Source organism: Protobothrops mucrosquamatus, unplaced genomic scaffold, assembly GCF_001527695.2.
Source record: "Protobothrops mucrosquamatus isolate PMUCROS unplaced genomic scaffold, P.Mucros_1.0 scaffold3318, whole genome shotgun sequence".
Lineage (NCBI taxonomy): Eukaryota > Metazoa > Chordata > Lepidosauria > Squamata > Viperidae > Protobothrops > Protobothrops mucrosquamatus.
In genome coordinates, this window is record NW_015389308.1 from 229,486 (window position 1) to 235,815 (window position 6,330).

Genomic DNA, 6,330 nt, shown 5'->3' on the forward strand with positions numbered 1-6,330 from the left:
CAGGGTGCTGAAGGGCGGGGCCGGGAAAGAGCGAGGGAGACGCGCAGGCCGCGCCGCAGAGCGCGGGCGAGCTGTCCCTGAGCGTGTGCAGAGCGCAGAACAGAAGTTCCCACATCTGGGAGTTATAACAGTAACCCCAAGGCGAGGAGCGGCTCCAGACTGGGACCAGGGTGTTTCCTGCCCACCCCTGCAAAGACAAACACGCCTTAATCGGGGATCAAGTGGCGTCAGACAGCTGGGACATTTGGTTTTCCATCAATCCCTGGTACTGCAAAGCGGCTGAACTTAGCTTCTGTTGTATAAATCCGTGTCGCACAACAATGAAAGGACCTCTGAGCACCTGCGGAGGGGCTTCTCCAAGCACTACCTGCACAGCATAGAGAAGGCAAAGCTCCCAATCTGGATTTCGCTATTTAAAACTGTGTCATAGAGAGCAGGGAGATGTGCATTATAATGTTGTAAGCCGCCCAGAATTACTGTGAGGCAAGATGGATGGCTAATACATTTTATAAACAAATAAAGGTACAAGGATCGTGTCCTCCTCTTGAAAGGAAAGGCAAAACTCGGGTCGTAAGATAGGTTAAGGTAGCCTTGACCACCTCTCAGGTTAGCAGCAATCCTTTCAAAGTGGCTTATAAGCAATATAAACAGTTGCAAATTAAAGTACAAATAATAGGAGAGAAAAAAGAACTATTTTAGGATTTTTGCCATTGGAGAGTCTATGGCAATGGCTCTTTAGGTAGGCGTAGGAATAGGGTGAGAGATAACTGCAGTGACTGCCAGTCTCAGTATCAACCTTGGCTCTTTGATGACTCGTGGACTTTAACTCCCAGAATTCCTGAGCCAGCTGGGAGTTGAAGTCCACGAGTCATCAAAGAGCCAAGGTTGCCTACCCCTGTCTTAGAGCAAGCAGTGATAATGACTTCTACTGTATCCAGAGACCTTGTTATCTGGGGCTGATGGGAGTTTATCGGGTTTGGGAAAACTGTTTCAAAGAGATAGCACAGAGCACATTTTTTTTTTGTCCTGAGAGCTAGTAAACAAAAGTAAATAGCCTGACACCAAATCAAGAGACAGATGGAAACTGGGTGAAGAGAAGGTCATTGAGTCTGTTGCATTTGCCCGGCAGGAAAAAGCAGCATAAAAATTAGAATACAAATAGGGTTCATATTTGATACATAGCAATCATTGGAATTCTTTCATAATGTCTTGACATAATATACTTTTCTTAGCTTTTTTGTCCTTGGAAATCTCAAAAGGTTTTTTTTTCCTTTGCCAGTTGAGGAAAGACTGACATCTCCATCTATATAAATAAAAATGTAAATGTTCGTTTGTTCAAAATCTTAAATCTCCGAAAGTTCTTCACTGATTGTTTTGAAATTTTGACACAACGTTGCATTCGAATACATGCGTGTTTTTATATACCTACTATTATATAGATGTCACACCTGTGACAGGTAAAAACATGCTTTTTTTAAAAAACAGCGCCATCTGTTGGACGTAAACATATTACAAACGTGCGATTTCTCTTTTCTTTCTTTTCCATTTAACCAGACTGAGCCACAGCAACGCGTGGCCTGGTACAGCTAGTTGCTAATAAATTCCTATTGTTGCTAGCATTAAAAGTAAAGGCTACAAGGTCTTTTCTCTTTTCTCTCGTGTTTTTGCACTTGCCTCCTCTTTAGCTGGGTACACATGTACAAAACTATGCCTTTTCCAACCTCATTCAGCAGTGAGTCGAAGCAAATAGGTTTATAAAGCTTCCCTATGCCAGGTCATACCATTGGGCTGTATCAGTCAATATTGCTTCCTAAAGCCATCCACTTGAAGCCTTTCAGAAGCACTGGAATATAACGCTCATCCTGATGAGCCTTCATAATGAGGATCTACTTCACTATATATACGGGGGGGGGTGGGGGGGGGGTTGTATCTGTTGAGAAGGATGTTTTGAATGGATTTAGATAGGGAACTTTCATGAAGATGGAAATTGAATTTAGGACATTCTGTATTCAAAGCAGGCTTTTAGATTTTGAGCTGTAGGCTTGATCCACTCAAGCAGAATTCTTCAATGTTACAAATTCATAAAAGGAAAGGATGAAGCATCATCCTACTTCCCTTAATTTGCAGATGGACAACTATCTAAGTGTCATCCACCTCTTCCTCCAGAGGGGTGATTAATATGGGCATGTTGCAGACTCACAACTGTGTCCTGATGGAATAAATATTCATGCTTTCAGTCTGAAAAATATAGATAGTCCTCAGTTTACAATCGTATTTACAACAGTGACTTATGATGGGTCCTCACACTTATGACCACTGCAGGCTGCTTATAAATTGTAGTCAATTTTCCCAATGCATTTATCCTGCTAAGATCGTTTTCTTATAAGTATATAAGTCCAAAATAGTCTTCCTCTTTTTTTCCCTTATTATTGAACAGACTACATAATTTATTTTTTAAAAAAATACATGAACATCAATCATCATAATAAGTGGAGTTATTGGACATTGCATAACTGATCTGTAACTTCAATTTGACTCTCGCACAAAGGATTTATTTCACCCATTTTATTATTTTCCAACTCCGAGCAATCGCTTTTTAAAAAATGTTACTAAATTGAATTTAACATTCTTTTACAAAAACAGGTTCTGCAGAAACTGGCATAAGTATATATTTATGTATATGTATGTAGTTAATAGTTAATTAGAATAACATAATGATTACCGAGCATTAATATAACTCGTTTTAAAAATATTTTCTTTTTTTATTAGACAAAAATTAGACACGCTATTCAACCCTGACTGTTCTTTGGAAGGACAGCTACTGAACGGCTCAAATCCTTTGGCTAGCTAATGAGAAGACTCATTGGAAAAGACCCTGATGTTGGGAAAGATGGGAGGCAAAAGCAGAAGAGGACTGCAGAGGATGAGATGGTTAGATAGTGTCATTGATGCAATGAACATGAATTTGAGCAAATTCAGGAGATAGTGGAGGACAGGGAGAGGGCTAGTGTGTCCTGGCTCATGGGGTTGCAAACAATCGGACACGACTTAGTGACTGAACAACAACACAAAAAACATAATATTGTCTAATCCCCCTTCGTGCAAATGTATTAATTACTCCCATAATATTACCCTAAGATGAATCATTCTCTTTCAGCCTAATAATCTAACCCTTAGCTGATGTGGGAAAGGATGAAAAGGAAGTGCTGTGTGTATACGATTCCTGGAGCAAATTTAAGAATTAGGTAGAGAAGTTAGATCTGCCTATCAACAGCAACTGCACACAAGGTTCACACAACCATATCCATTTTCATGCAGATGGAAAAAAATATAATATAAGCCATGATTTTGTTTCTTTCAGATGCAGCTTCTCTTGTGGAGCAACCCAGCTTATGTACAGTATCAGCAGGATATGATATGATTCTCTTTGCAAATTCATTTCCTCCCTCACTTTAATTTATGTAGTTTCTCTGTACGGGCAGATGGGCTGTCATCTTCCAGGTTATCTTTCACATTCGTCTACAATTTATAACAGCAGTGTTTGTTCTTCAGAGGTTTATTATTCTTATGACTGTTATCTAACCCAATATCTGAGTAATAACAGCAGCCCAGGAGATTGCAGTTCAGTNGCAAATTCATTTCCTCCCTCACTTTAATTTATGTAGTTTCTCTGTACGGGCAGATGGGCTGTCATCTTCCAGGTTATCTTTCACATTCGTCTACAATTTATAACAGCAGTGTTTGTTCTTCAGAGGTTTATTATTCTTATGACTGTTATCTAACCCAATATCTGAGTAATAACAGCAGCCCAGGAGATTGCAGTTCAGTGTCTGGCTCCCATTATAATTTGCAATGACAGTGCTACCCTTTTCAGTCTACACTGGGTTAAAGGCAGATATTGCACAGCCTGTCCCTCTCCGACCCAGGTAAGAGGATTTCAAACGATTGATTCAAAGCATTTCTATCCTACTCTTCAGCCAGTATGCCTTGATGTTACCATCAATTTACAACTCAATAATTTACCAATGTAACTTAGCTGTTTATGTCTGTGAATATACAACCTGTTTAAAAAAAAAGCAAATTTAAAGCAATTTTAGCTTTTTTCTTTATAATTGGGTCTATTTTTTTTTTCTGTATGTAGTTAATAAAAGAATGGAGAGGGGAGGGGAGAAGGCTGTCTCTGCATTTATAGTCTAAAGCAAGCAAAACCACAAAAGGAAAAAGAGATAAGGAGGGACGAGGAAAAGGACCCAAATCAGAAGTGAATTCTTAGGGTCCTACAGAACTTTTTATGTACAGCATAAAAGCACCTGGAGGCAGGACAAGAAGCAACGGATGGAAACTAATTAAGGAGAGAAGCAACCTAGAACTAAGGAGAAACGTCCTGACAGTGAGAACAATTAACCAGTGGAACAACCTGCCTCCAGAAGTGGTGAATGCTTCAACACTGGAAGTTTCTAAGAAGAGACTGGATAGCCATTTGTCTGGAATGGTATAGGGTTTCCTGCTTGAGCAGGGGGTTGGACTAGATGACCTCCAAGGTCCCTTCCAACTTTTTATTCTTCTTCTTCTTATTGTTGTTGTTGTTACTACTACTACTACTATCATCATCATCATCCAACTGGTCCCTTCCAACATTATTATTATTATTATTATTATTATTATTATTATTATTATTATTATTATTATTATTATTATTATTATTATTATTATTATTATTATCAGTAGTGCAGAGTGAGCAGTATAAATAGAAAGCGAAGAGAGGGATTGTTTACAGCACCAGCTGGACTTCTATAGTTCAAAGACTGGAGGGTACAAAGGTTACTGCCTTCTCAATTAAGCTCGTAGACTAATCTCATGTCCTTTAGCTCTTTGCTCTAGCACAGTAGTGGTGAACCTGTGGCACGGGTGCCAGAGGCGGCACTCAGAGCCCTCTCTGTGGGCACGCACGCCCTCACCCCAGTCCTAGGCCTTCAGCTGGGTTTTATAAAACCTTTTCGCTTTAGGCCTCCGCCGCCATGTGCAAAAAAAAAAAAAAAGGTTCAATCAATCAATCAATTTCAACTTCTCGCAGGAAAAAATAAGATCTTGCAAAGTTGGAATTGATTGAACTTCTTAGTCCCACCAAGTCTACCGTTAGCACTGCAGCCACGCCCACCCAATGGGCCACACCCATCCAATGGGCCACACCCACCCGGCACCCAACGATGCATAAGTGGGTTTTGGGGTGCAGTTTGGGCACTCGGTCTCTAAAAGGTTCGCCATCTCTGCTCTAGCAGCTGAATGGAACAGCTGCAACGGGGTTTCTCAACCTTGGCAGCTTTAAGATGTGTGGACTTCAACTCCCAGAATTCCCCAGCTAGCACTCGACTTCTGGGAATTGAAGTCCACACCTCTTAAAGGTGCCATGGTTGAGAAACATCAGATCCAATAGATTATGGAGAGGCAATATCCATTGAAGCTGATTCTCTGCAGAACTGATGTGGACTCTGCTATTCTTTTTTTCCTTCTGGAATGACTGTTAAAAGATGCAATTCTGTTGGGAAAACAACAATAGCGTTGTCACACTCTGTTTGTCAAAGGCTGCCCTTCCCAATGCAAAACTGTCCAGATGTTTTGATATGCTTGCTCTTGGAATTCCTAAACAACGCGGTCCATTGTTTGAGCTGGATGTGGTTTAAAATTGACTAGTACTTCCTCCTAGCCCAGGGGTAGACAACCTTGGCTCTTTTATGACTCGTGGACTTCAACTCCCAGAATTCCTGAGCCAGAATTCCATGCTGGCTCAGGAATTCTGGGAGTTGAAGTCCACGAGTCATAAAAGAGCCAAGGTTGCCTACCCTGTCCTAGCCCTTTGTGGCTTTCTGGTGTCATGTTTTTTTCTTGGATTAGACTACTCTAGCAGAATGAATTAGGGAGAATGGTTGCTGCTTCAAAGAAGGGAATGGACTACTAGATTGAAGTAGTTAAACTACTTCCAGATGTTGCTCACCACTGCCCTTTTTATTTGGGGCAACTAGAAATGGTAACTCATCAGTTTCTGGAGAACTTTTAAGTTCCTTCTCCTAGAATGTCTAAGATAAGATTGTTCAGTTCCCTTCAGTTCTGTAAATCAGAGATTTTGCTAGACATATTTAGAAAGAAGATCTAAAGGAAGAATACTGTACAGGGAAGATTATCAGATTCCCCTGTATATTCCTATGGGGATTGGGATTTTGTTATCTGTCCCTCTTTGAGCTGGGATAGAAGTATGTACTTTTGAATGATAAACCTTGAGTTTAAAATTGTGTACTTTTCAGGTGGATTCTTAATGCCAATAATCTCAGTAGT